The 14555-nt window shown below is 30.3% G+C and overlaps 1 long non-coding RNA gene across 3 annotated transcripts; it reads right to left on the bottom strand.

Annotated features, from left to right (window-relative positions):
* Nucleotides 1-283: 283 nt before the first annotated feature.
* On the bottom strand, nt 284-12997 carry LOC128179267 (uncharacterized). 3 transcript variants are annotated; one of them, XR_008243056.1, is made up of 5 exons: nt 12700-12997; nt 5816-5896; nt 4812-4894; nt 1197-1282; nt 284-640 (listed from the first exon to the last, which is right to left on the bottom strand). It is a non-coding gene; the product is annotated as an uncharacterized LOC128179267 (long non-coding RNA). The 3 variants fall into 3 exon arrangements; XR_008243057.1 differs by having other exon boundaries at nt 5816-5863; XR_008243055.1 differs by lacking the exon at nt 4812-4894.
* Nucleotides 12998-14555: the final 1558 nt, after the last annotated feature.

Here is a 14555-nt window from a genome sequence, read left to right as displayed (position 1 = left end):
CAAGATCATGCATTAGCTAAGCTTATTTCATGCTAGGATCTAGAGGGAGGTCAGGGGGGTCTGAACCCCCCCCCCCCCTGCAAAATTAAAATTTCTTTAAATTACATTATAAAATTACCAAAAATATGCCTCGGACTCTCCCCTCCCCCCCGACAAACTCAAATAACCGTCCGACCCCCCTGGAATTCTTTTTGGATCCGCGCATGTATTTTTTGACGTAGTGATGTTGATACATTAAATAAAAATGAATATCAATGATTATGAAAGTAATTAAGACATTACATTAGACTCTGACTTTTTATTGAGTATTACTAAAACATTTAAATATTAATATGAACAAGGCAATATGATCGTTTAGGAACATTAAAACAGCAAAATATGTACATTGTATAACCCAACTTTCAATGCTACTGAATTTACACGTACATGTACACGTAAAAAGTGTATTAATTCTCTCATATCTTCATTTTTGGGAGAATACATGAAAACCACACGATCAATAAAAAATGTACCAGAGTTTCATTATCATTTCTAAACCAGTATTGATTAAAGCAATATTCATGGCGTAGATTTTTTTCCGTTGACACTATTGGTCCTCAATCGTCTATCTAGGAAGTTAACCTATGTCTGAACACTGGTGCTGCAACACAAAAATACTTGTCAAAATATAAATTCTGAGAATGTGTTTCATCTCTGTAAAGCAAGACTTTTAAATGTACTTTTTTCAGATTTTATGAAATACTAAAAGGTATCACTACTCACTCTCTCTCTCTCTCTGTAATTCTCTGTCTCCCTCTCTCTCTCTCTGTCTCTCTGTCTCTCTCTCTCTCTCATAACTATCAATGAAAAACACATGTAGAGGCATTAAGTTAAAAATTCACTTTACACTTTAAATTCACACACTATCTCCCTCTCTATCTATTTTAACTTTTCCCTATCTCTCAATTTTTTTTTAATGCCTTATTTCAGTTTCATGCTGTTATCCCTATTTTACACATATCTAGTGACATTCAGGAAAAGTGTATCAATGATGAATTAACTTCATATTGATAAAAACTAATAGCAGTTTTCTCTGTATTCTCTTTCTTTTTTTTTTTATTTCTCCCCTCTCTCTTCATCTATCTTTATTTATTTCTCTCTCTCTCTCTCTCATGCATATTTCTTTTTAAGAAATAACATTTAATTTATACATTTACCTTAATATGTATAATCTTAGACAATGGCTTTTCCATGTGAGACAAACACTTTTCTCAGGAAACCTCAATTAGCTTGGATATTTTTCCTGAAAGCATAAGACAACAATAAACATAAAAAAAATATTTTGTTTACTTTGTTTTACTCTTTATGAAAAAAGGTTATGTTTTGTTATACAAGGAAGATTTTAGAAATGTATAATTGACCTTTATAAAAGTGTTCAAATATTGCTGCTGTTGTTATGTTCTACATGATCTCTCTCTCTCTCTCTCTCTCTCTCTCTCTCTCTCTCTCTCTCTCTCTCTCTCTCATTTGAACACATTTCTTTTAAAAGTCCTCTAACTCCCTCTCTACCTTCTGCAAAATGTCCTTGTCTCTAACTTTGTTTCAATTTCACTGACTCTCTCTCTCTCTCTCTCTCTCTCTCTCTCTCTCTCTCTCTCTCTCTCTCTCTCTCTCTCTCTCTCTCTCTCTAAAATTGCCATCACATTTAGTTATTTACACACATGTAGTGGCATTCAGGTAAAGTATCTCAATAGAACAAAAATCCCTTGATTTAAACGAAATCTTTTAATAAGTCCTCTAACTTCCTCTCTCTCTTCCGCTTTTATTTCTTTATCTTTAACTTATTTTCTATCAACTTCTTCCTCTCTTTTAAATGAACATTACTTTTCATTATTTACACACACATAGTGAAATTCAGGTAAAGTATCTCATAAATAAAAAAGAAATTACCTCCTTTGAAGAAAAAGCTGTAAAAATGCCTCTCACTTCCTCTCTCCCTTTCAATCTAATTATTTTATCTCTTACCGTAATTTCTATCAATTTCTCTGACTTTTTCAAACAGACATCACATTTTGTTATTTACACCCATGTAGTGACATTCAGGTCAAATATCTAAATTGAAAAACATCTTTTACTTAAACAAAATGTTAATAATTCCTCTCTCTTCCTCTCTCCCTTTTGATATAATTCCTTTAAATCTAACTTAACTCTCTCTCTCTCTCTCTCAAATTGACATCACATTTACTTATTTACACGCGAGTAGTGACATTCAGGTAAAGTATCTAAATAGAAAAAATACTTCATTTATACAACACACTTGTATTAAGTCTCACTTACTATCTTTCCTCCACTCTGATCTTATATGCTCTCTCTCTCTCTCTCTCTCTCTCTCTCTCTCTCTCTCTCTCTCTCTCTCTCTCTCTCTCTCTCTCTCATATTAACATCACATTTAGTAATTTACACTCATGTAGTGATATTCAGGCAAAAAAATTCAAAAGAAAAAATTGCTTCATTTGAACAAAAAGTTTTAATACATCCTCTATCTTTCTCTTTCTCTACCGAACTGATTTCTTTCTCTCTTATTTTCTATCAAATTCTCTCTCTATTTTCCAATTGACATTTCATTTAGTTATAAACACACATGTACTGACATTCAGTAAAAGTATCTCAATTAACAACAAAAAATTACCTCCTTTGAAGAAAAAGTTGTAATAAGTCCTCTCACTTCCTCTCTTCCTTTCGATCTAATTCCTTTATCTCTAAATTAATATCTATTTCTCTAACTTTTTTCAAAAAGACATCACATTTAGTTATTTACACACATGTAGTGACATTCAGGTCAAATATCTAAATTGAAAAACATGCTTTATTTAAACAAAATGTTAATAATTCCTCTCCCTTCCTCTCTCCCTTTTGATCTAATTCCTTTAAATCTAACTTAGTGTCTATCAACCTCTCTCTCTCTCTTTCAAATTGACATCACATTTAGTTATTTACACGTGTGTAGTGACATTCAGGTAAAGTATCTAAAGAGAAAAATTACTTCATTTATACAAAAAAGTTGCATTAAGTCATCTCACTTCCTTTCTCCCCTCCAATCTGACTTTTTTAACTTCTATTTCTTATTGACATCTCTCTCATTCTCTCTCTCTCTCTCTCTCTCTCTCTCTCTCTCTCTCTCTCTCTCATATTAACATCACATTTAGTAATTTACACTCATGTAGTGACATTCAGGCTAAAAATGTCAAATGAAAAAAATTGCTTCATTTGAATAAAAAGTTTTAATACATCCTCTATCTCTCTCTCTCTCTACCGAACTGATTTCTTTCTCTCTTATTCTCTCTCTCTCTCTCTCTCTCTCTCTCTCTCTCTCTCTCTCTCTCTCTCTCTCTCTCTCTCTCAAATTGCCATTCCATTTAGTTATTAACACACATGTAGTGACATTCAGGTAAAGTATCTCCATAGAAAAAAAGTGCTTCACTTAAACAAAAAGTTGTAATAAGTCCTCTCACTTTCTCTCTCTCTTCTAATCTAATTCTTCTATCTCTAAATTTATATCTATTTCTCTGACTTTTTTAAATACACTTCACATTTACTTATTTACACACATGTAGTGACATTTAGGTAAAATATCTAAATTGAAAAAAAAATGCTTTATTTTAACAAAATGTTAATAATTCTTCTCCCTTCCTCTCTCCCTTCCGATCTAATTCCTTTAATTCAAGCTTAGTTTCTATCAACTTTTCTCTCTCTCTCTCTAACTCTCTCTAACTCTCTCTCTCTCTCTCTCTCTCTCTCTCTCTCTCAAATTGACATCACATTAAGTTATTTACATGCATGTAGTGACATTCAGGTAAAGTATCTAAATACAAAAATTACTTTATTTATACAAAAAGTTGAAATTTGCCATCTCACTTCCTATCTTAATCCCTGTACTCTAATTTCTTCAACTTTTATTTCCTATCAACTTCTCTCTCTCTCTCTCTCTCTCTCTCTCTCTCTCTCTAAAATTAACACCACATTTAGTTATTTACACTCATGTGGTGACATTCCGGCAAACATTTTTAAAGAAAAAATTGCTTCATTTGAACAAAAAAACATGTCCTCTATCTTCTTCTCTCCCTTCCAATCCGATTTCTTTTTTCATATTTTCTATTAAGTTATCTGTCTCTCTTTTTCAAATTGACATAACATTTAGTTATTTACACACTTGTAGTGACATTCAGGTAAAGTATCTCCATAGAAAAAAATTGCTTCACTTAAAACAAAAAGTTTTAATAAGTCCTCTCACTTCCTCTCTCCCTACCAATCTAATTCCTTTGTTTCTTATTTTCTATCAAGTTTTCTGACTTTTTTTCAAATAGACATTACATTTAGTTATTTACACATATGTAGTGACATTCATGTATTATATCCAAATAGCAAAAATGCTTCATTTTTTTCCCAATAATTCCTCTCTCTCTTCCTCTCTCCCTTCCAATCTAATTCCTTTAAATCAAACTTAGTGTCTATCGACTTCTCTCTCTCTCTTTCAAATTGACATCACATTTAGTTATTTACACGCATGTAGTGACATTCAGGTAAAATATCTTAATAGAAAAATTACTTCATTTATACAAATTAGTTGTATTAAGTCATCTCACTATTTCTCCCCTTCAATCTAATTCTCTCTCTCTCTCTCTCTCTCTCTCTCTCTCTCTCTCTCTCTCTCTCTCTCTCTCTCTCACTCTCTGTCACATGCACACACACACATAGCATTTCTCTTTTTCTGTTATTATTTGTAATAGTTAGTTGTTATTAATTACAATAAGTAACAAAAATTATACTGATACCTTCAAAAGCATCATTTTAAACATCTGCATCAAAAAACATATCAGTCATTGTCTGCAGATGCTTTCCATTTTGGGCCATTTCTCTTAAAAGAAAATGTAGAAAAATTTCAGATATGCATAGTATCATTCACAATTACAGTGGGGCCTCAGATATCCGGACGCCAGATAACCGGACGCTTCAGTTTACGGACGATTTTATTTGGGAACAGATTTTTTTATACGTTATTTTGTCTCATTTATCCGGAATTCCGCTTTCCGGATCCGGACGGTCTGTTTTTACCACAAAATACTGATTTACTACTAATCTTGCTTCATTTAACCGGACGGTAAAATTTGATGATACCCTTCTCAGTACAAAAGATTACCCCTGTCAATTAAGTTTCACACCTTTTTTACGAGCTAGACCCTCATAAGTAGTATAAACACACTGACTTCCAAAATCACAAAAATTGGAAAATTGCGAACAACAGTGTATCACAAACATATCACACTTGGACACAAAGAATTTAGCTAGATTCGATTGTCATTGTTGTCCGGTTAATATTTCATGACAAAATAATAAAATAAAGCAAAGTTCTTCTAAAAGCGTTCATATCAACAGACAACTCTAGCATGTGTTGCTATATGGAATGAAAAGCAAATAAACCTAGTATCAACACTGGGAGCCATTGTATACAAATACATTATCATTCATGACAACAATAGACACATTCAAGATATCCGGACGCTTCACCTATCCGGACGATTGGACTTGGGAACAAAAGCATCCGGATAACTGAGGCTCCACTGTAATTGTTCATTCTTAATTTCTTAATAATCATATATATTGTATACAGTAATATGTAATTATATAAAGAATTTAATTCAGCTCACTCAGATCAAATGTAAAAGTATTACTCATAGACACTAAAGTACAAATAAAGCTTCTTTCTCTTCTATATCCCTCTTTCTTTTTTTCCCTTAAGCATGTGTTTGTTTACAGTAAGAAAAAAATTGTTCATTACCTGGAAAAGCACAATATCCAACATCTACATCATAAGGCACATCAGTCACTATTTGCAATCAAAATTTTTGGTTTTGAGTCTCTAAAAGAAAATGTAAAAAAGAAGAATAATATTGGTTACATGTTGAGTTCATTAATGCAACGAAATAATCACCGTGAGTATATAAAATAATCCTTTTGTAAAGTATTGGACCCCCATGAGGAAACCAATATCTTTTGCTTTTAACTTGAAAAAATCAGTATACATCATGTACATGTAATTGATTATTAAAAAAAAAAAACCTATATCACCATTATAGTTTAAATAAAAATCCTTTCCTATTGAACTAAATAGACCTCCATGAGGACACCCATGCTTTTCATTTCAACGTTAAAAATTCAGTTTACTTATTCACTCCAAAAACCTCATAAATATTCTTGGATCTTTACTTCTACCCTGATTTGTCTTAAATTACATTAACACTAAGAAATATTCACCATTAGTTTAAGTAAAAATCCTTTCATGTTGAACTTAGAACCCCATGACTAAATTTATACTTTTAATTTTAACGCTACAAATTCAGTATACTTGATCACTAAGGAAACTCCCTAAATTTATTTAAATCAATATTTGTACCCTTATTTATCCTAACTTACACAAATACTATGTAATAATTACCATTAGTTTAAGTAAAAATCCTTTCCTATTGAACTTACACACCCATGAGGAAAATCATTCTTTTCATTTTAACATTATAAAATCAGTAAACTAAATCACTTAGGAAACCCCTTAAATCATTTTCAATCAATATTTGTACCCTAATTAATCCTAAATTACACAAATACTAAGAAAAAATAACCATTAGTGTAAGTAAAAATCCTTTCCTGTTGAACTTAGACCCCCATGAAGAAACCCACACTTTTCATTTTAACGTTCTAAACTCAGTATACTTAATCACATAGGAAACCCCTTAAATCTTTTTCAATCAATATTTGTACCCTAATTTATCTTTAATTACACTAATACTAAAGAATTATCACCACTAGTTTAGGTAAAATCCTTTCCTGTTAAATTTAGACTCCCATGAGGAAACCCATAATTTTCATTCAACGTTCTAAAATCAGTATACTTATTCACTTCGGAAACCCCCTAAATATTTTTCAGTCAATATTTATTCCCTAATTTATACTTTATTACATAAACACTAAGAAAAAATAACCATTGGTTTAAGTCAAAATCCATTCCTGTTGAACTTGGACTCCCATGAGGAAACTCATACTTTTCATTTTAATGTTATAAAATCAGTATACTTAATCACTAAGGAAACCCTTAATTCTTTTTCAATCAATATTTGTACCCTAATTTATCCTAAACTACATTAACACTTAGAAATAATCACCATTAGTTTAAGTAAAAGTTCTTTCCTATTGAACTTAGACCCCCATGAGGAAAACCATACTTTTTATTTTAACGTTCTAAAATCAGTATGTTTTTACTTAAAGGAAACCCCTTAAATTTTTTTTCAGTCAATTTTTGTACCCTAATTTATTCTAAATTACACTAATGCTAAGAAATATTCATCATTTGTTTAAGTAAAAATTCTTAACTATTGAACTTGGACTCCCTTGAGGAAACCCATAATTTTCATTTTAACGTTCTAAAATCAGTATACAGCTTATTCACTTAGAAAACCCCTAAAATCTTTCTCAATCAATATTTGTACTCTAATTTATCCTAAATTACACTTAATGGTAAGAAATATTCATCATTAGTATAAGTAAAAATCCTTTCCTATTAAACTTAGACTCCCATGAGGAAACCATAATTTTAATTTAAACGTTATGAATTCAGTATAGTTATTCACTTAGGAAACCCCTTAAATCTTCTTCAATCAAAATGTGTATCCTAATTTATCCTAAACTACACTAATGTTAAGAAATAATCATCATTAGTTTAAGTAAAAATCCTATCCTATTGAACTTAGACCCCCATGAGGAAACTCATACTTTTCATTTTAACGCTCTTAAATCAGTATACTAAATCACTTAGGAAACCCCTTAAATCTTTTTCAATCAATATTTGTACCCTAATTTATCCTAAATTACACTTAAACTAAGAAATAATCACCATTAGTGTAAGTTAAATCCTTCTCTGTTATATTTAGACTCCCATGAGGAAACCCATAATTTTCATTTTAACGTTATAAAATCAGTATACTTGATCACTTAGGACCCCCCCTAAATCTTTTTCAATCAATATTTGTGCCCTAATTTATCTTAAATTACACTAATACTGTGAATTAATCATCATTAGTTTAAGTAAAAATCCTTTCCTATTGAACTTAGACTTCCATAAGGAAACCCTTAATTTTCATTTTAACGTTCTAAAATCAGTATAGTATTTATTTAGGAACCCCCCCCCCCTAAATTTTTTAAATCAATATTTGTATCCTAATTTATCTTAAATTAGACTAATACTAAGAAATAATCACCATTAGTTGAAGTAAAAATCCTATTTTATTGAACTTAGACTCCCATGAAGAAACCCATAATTTTAATTTAAACGTTATGAATTCAGTATACTTATTCACTTAGGAAACCGTCTAAATCTCTTTCAATCAATATTTGTACCCTAATTTATCCTAAACTACACTAATGTTAAGAACTAATCATCAATAGTTTAAGTAAAAATCCTCTCCTATTGAACTTAGACACCCATGAGGAAACTTATATTTTTCATTTTAACACTCTTAAATTAGTATACTAAATCACATAGGAAACCCCTTAAATTTTTTTTTAGTCAATATTTGTACTCTAATTTATCCTAAATTACACAAATACTAAGAAATAATCACCATTAGTGTAAGTTAAATCCTTTTCTGTTAAATTTAGACTCCCATGAGGAAACCAATAATTTTCATTTTAACGTTATAAAATCAGTATACTTGATCACTTAGGACACCCCCTAAATCTTTTTCAATCAATATTTGTACCCTAATTTATCCTAAACTACACTAAAACTAGGAAATATTCATCATTAGTTTAAGTAAAAATCCTATCCTATTGAACTTAAACCCCCATGAGGAAACTCATACTTTTCATTTTAACGCTCTTAAATCAGTATACTAAATCACTTAGGAAACCCCTTAAATCTTTTTCAATCAATATTTGTACCCTAATTTATCCTAAATTACACTAATACTAAGAAATAATCACCATTAGTGTAGGTTAAATCCTTTTCTGTTAAATTTAGACTCCCATGAGGAAACTCATAATTTTCATTTTAGCGTTATAAAATCAGTATACTTGATCACTTAGGACACCCCCTAAATCTTTTTCAATCAATGTTTGTGCCCTAATTTATCCTAAATTACACTAATACTATGAATTAATCATCATTAGTTTAAGTAAAAATCCTTCCTATTGAACTTAGACTTCCATAAGGAAACCCTTAATTTTCATTTTAACGTTCTAAAATCAGTATACTATTTATTTAGGAACCCCCCCCCCCCTAAATTTTTTAAATCGATATTCGTATCTTAGTTTATCTTAAATTACACTAATACTAAGAAATAATCACCATTAGTTTAAGTAAAAATCCTTTTTTATTGAACTTATACTCCCATGAAGAAACCCATATTAATCTTAATTTAAACGTAATGAATTCAGTATTGTTATTCACTTAGGAAACCATCTAAATCTTTTTCAATCAATAGTTGTACCCTAATTTATCCTAAACTACACTAATGTTAAGAAATAATCATCATTAGTTTAAGTAAAAATCCTTTCCTACTGAACTTAGACTTCCATAAGGAAACCCTTAATTTTCATTTTAACGTTCTAAAATCAGTATACTATTTATTTAGGAAACCCCCCCTAAATTTTTTAAATCAATATTTGTATCCTAATTTATCTTAAATTACACTAATACTAAGAAATAATCGCCATTAGTTTAAGTAAAAATCCTTTCCCATTGAACTTAGACTCCCATGAAGAAACCCATAATTTTAATTTAAACGTTATGAATTCAGTATTGTTATTCACTTAGGAAACCATCTAAATCTTTTTCAATCAATAGTTGTACCCTAATTTTTCCTAAACTACACTAATGTTAAGAAATAATCATCATTAGTTTAAGTAAAAATCCTTTCCTATTGAACTTAGACCCCCATGAGGAAACTTATATTTTTCATTTTAACGCTCTTAAATCAGTATACTAAATCACTTAGGAAACCCCTTAAATCTTTTTCAATCAATATTTGTACTCTAATTTATCCTAAATTACACAAATACTAAGAAATAATCACCATTAGTGTAGGTTAAATCCTTTTCTGTTAAATTTAGACTCCCATGAGGAAACCCATACATTTCATTTTAGCGTTATAAAATCAGTATACTTGATCACTTAGGACACCCCCTAAATCTTTTCCAATCAATATTTGTACCCTAATTTATCCTAAATTACACTAATACTATGAATTAATCATCATTAGTTTAAGTAAAAATCCTTTCCTATTGAACTTAGACTTCCATAAGGAAACCCTTAATTTTCATTTTAACGTTCTAAAATCAGTAGAGTATTTATTTAGGAAACCCCCCCTAAATTTTTTAAATCAATATTTGTATCCTAATTTATCTTAAATTACACTAATACTAAGAAATAATCGCCATTAGTTTAAGTAAAAATCCTTTCCTATTGAACTTAGACTCCCATGAAGAAACCCATAATTTTAATTTAAACGTTATGAATTCAGTATTGTTATTCACTTAGGAAACCATCTAAATCTTTTTCAATTAATAGTTGTACCCAAATTTATCCTAAACTACACTAATGTTAAGAAATAATCATCATTAGTTTAAGTAAAAATCCTTTCCTATTGAACTTAGACCCCCATGAGGAAACTTATATTTTTCATTTTAACGCTCTTAAATCAGTATACTAAATCACTTAGGAAACCCCTTAAATCTTTTTCAATCAATATTTGTACTCTAATTTATCCTAAATTACACAAATACTAAGAAAAAATCACCATTAGTGTAGGTTAAATCCTTTTCTGTTAAATTTAGACTCCCATGAGGAAACCCATACATTTCATTTTAGCGTTATAAAATCAGTATACTTGATCACTTAGGACACCCCCTAAATCTTTTTCAATCAATATTTGTACCCTAATTTATCCTAAATTACACTAATACTATGAATTAATCATCATTAGTTTAAGTAAAAATCCTTTCCTATTGAACTTAGACTTCCATAAGGAAACCCTTAATTTTCATTTTAACGTTCTAAAATCAGTAGAGTATTTATTTAGGAAACCCCCCCTAAATTTTTTAAATCAATATTTGTATCCTAATTTATCTTAAATTACACTAATACTAAGAAATAATCGCCATTAGTTTAAGTAAAAATCCTTTCCTATTGAACTTAGACTCCCATGAAGAAACCCATAATTTTAATTTAAACGTTATGAATTCAGTATTGTTATTCACTTAGGAAACCATCTAAATATTTTTCAATTAATAGTTGTACCCAAATTTATCCTAAACTACACTAATGTTAAGAAATAATTATCATTAGTTTAAGTAAAAATCCTTTCTTATTGAACTTAGACCCCCATGAGGAAACTTATATTTTTCATTTTAACGCTCTTAAATCAGTATACTAAATCACTTAGGAAACCCCTTAAATCTTTTTCAATCAATATTTGTACCCTAATTTATCCTAAATTACACTAATACTAAGAAAAAATCACCATTAGTGTAGGTTAAATCCTTTTCTGTTAAATTTAGACTCTCATGAGGGAACCCATACATTTCATTTTAACGTTATAAAATCAGTATACTTGATCACTTAGGACACCCCCTAAATCTTTTTCAATCAATATTGGTACCCTAATTTATCCTAAATTACACTAATACTATGAATTAATCATCATTTGTTTAAGTAAAAATCCTTTCCTATTGAACTTAGACCCCAATGAGGAAACCTGTACTTTTCATTTTAACGCTCTAAAATCAATCTGTACACTTAATCACTTAGGAAACCCTCTAAATCTTTTTTGATCATTATCTGTACCCAAATTTATCTCAGATCGTACTAATACTAAGAAATAATCACCATTAGCTTAAGTAAATATCATTCATTTTGAAATTTAACCCCATGAGAAAACTCATACTTTTCATTTCAATGATAAAAATCAGTATTTCCTACTAAATCACTTTTTTAAAGTAACTTTTCCTAATATGTTTCTATTAATATAATTATGTAACGTAATTCATCCGTATTTTTAATGAAATTGTACAATTGAAAAGGTATATCAATCAAGTACATGTATGTGGAAACAGCATAACGATTCCACAGAACACAGCATTATGATTTTTAGAAAGATAGAGGAAATTAGGATTAAAAGTTGGCAATGTTTACAGAATGTTTTTAAACAGGTATTATGATAAAAGCTATGCTGATTGAGGTTAAAAGATCACATATTTTGCTTTTAATACATATTATTTATTTAAAAGAATTAAATATAGACTCAGTGTTAACCAGTTGGGAAAAAATACCGCTAAATTGAGGAAATATCACCTATTTCTGATTAGGAATAGGGCCGAATTTCGGCCACTAAGAAGGTACTGATATATCCCTTAAAATATAAGTAATAATCTGTTCCATAATTAAATAAATCTTGAAATAAAATAGACACATTTTAATTCTAAATAAGTTACGATCCCTTCTTTGATTATGAATATGGTATTCGCATGATGTCAAAATTAGATCTCGTGTTCTCTTATCAGTGAAAAACTTAACAGGAAAGACAATGCCTGACCTTGTTATAGTCGTTTACCAGATTTATCTATTAGAATAGAATGATATAATTCCCTAGATATCGAAGAAAAAATGATACTTACTGTAAACAATTATTTCCATCTTCGAGTAGGAAGTTCCGATTGCGCATGCGCTATTTACATCCAATGGAGGAAAGTGTGTAAAGTACTCTTATGGACTCCACGATGCGTGTCAAAAAATTCACATACACACCGGAAACCCAAACATAGTACGATTTTATATTTTTTGAATCAAGTACGATGAGAAATAACGTTTCCGAACGATTTTACTTCCCACTACACGGGTGCATGTAGTGGGAAGAAAAAATGTAGTGGGATAAAACGTGTGTATTCATACTCGTGTAGTGGTATTCAGGTGCTTACAAACACACACACCACCCTGAAGGGTTCACAACTTCCGGTGGTTGACTGTTTGAAATAATCATGTAAACAATGGACATTTTATACGTCCTCTTTTTGCACATCTTTCCAATATGATACACGCTTAAAAACGTGACACGTTACAAAATCAAATATTTTTTACAATTAAGTTAAATACCGATACCTGCAAGCGCAGAGTTCTTGAAATCTTTCGGTCCTGTCGGCAAGACCGATAAAAATAACCAAGGACCGATTACTTGAGGTTGCCTGTCAGTCCAAATGACCGGTAGATATGGACAGAGTAACTTGCGAAAATATAACTAATTTTCATACTCACTGAGGAGATCCGAACGCATACGATAAATCTAGAGCAGTTTTTCGCGGTTTTTTCGCTCTCTCTAGACTTATTATACATTTTCGGAACACCTCAGTAAATATTACTTCCGTTGCTTTCGATAAGTTTGGCGAGTATTTCGTAAATATTGATACGGTGTGTTTTTAATGCAGCTAACAGATGTAGTCAGACAAAAGGAATAAGTCTTTCAATCATTTTCCAACCTAGATGTCGTCAGAAATCATGGGAGAAATTGGAAAACTTGTTTTAAACATAGCGTGAACTGAGGGCCCCCTATAAATCCAAGATGGCGAGTGTTGTCTCGTTACGTTTTTTCAATGTACATTGCATACACCGAAACAGGGTTTTCAGTGAATGTTTTTATTGCAATACACAGAAATACACACAAAAATCCCAATGTAATCATTTATACATTTTTTCGGGAAATAAGAACTCCGCTATCTGACAACCGAGCCTTAGTTACATATGTGATGTGCAGAAAGAGAACGAGAAAGAGAACAAGAAGAAAGTTGATAATGAGAGAGGGAAGGAAATAAAAATAATTGATGACGTGATAAATAAGAATGTTGTCAGGAGCCAGAATGTGAAAATTAGGAGAAATCAGAATAATTAAGGTAAAAATGAGAGAAATTATAAGGCAAATATACTTGTAGTTTTTCATCTTTCTATTGAAAATGTTTGGACTGATAGAAATCAGTCTGGACTGACAAACTTCTGATGGTTGTCAGTCCAAATGACTGACAGCGGAAAAAAGATTTCAAGAACTCTGCAAGCGGTATGTATTATTGCTATTTTTTATTTGCACTATGGCACTTGTTTAAGTTATGCTAATTATAATAAACTGTTCAATTCTTTGATCCTTTTTTCTAGAATTATATTTTTGGATCAGACTTTTGCCTTTGTTAATATCAAAGAAGGGGAGTATTCAAAGGAATTGATTTGTTCATAAGAAATTAAACACATGTAATATTAGCAAAGAGCAACGTTTCTTCGGCTGTCTTAGCATTTTGTATCTTAAAAAAAGAATTTAAGGTGATTCAGTTTAAAAATTTCTTAAAAAGAAAATATTTGTGTGAAAAAGGCAAATGTTGACACCCCGGTAAAAGAAGATGGGTGAATAAGGCGTGTAAATTGCCTATTTGAGGATAGATAAGATACTATAAAATTAAAATATGAACACATCTCATTATTTCTTTCTAAATTA

Source organism: Crassostrea angulata, chromosome 4, assembly GCF_025612915.1.
Source record: "Crassostrea angulata isolate pt1a10 chromosome 4, ASM2561291v2, whole genome shotgun sequence".
NCBI classification, from domain to species: Eukaryota; Metazoa; Mollusca; class Bivalvia; order Ostreida; family Ostreidae; genus Magallana; species Magallana angulata.
The sequence above is the reverse complement of the archived record's forward strand: the minus strand, read 5'-3'. Positions and strand labels throughout refer to the sequence as shown.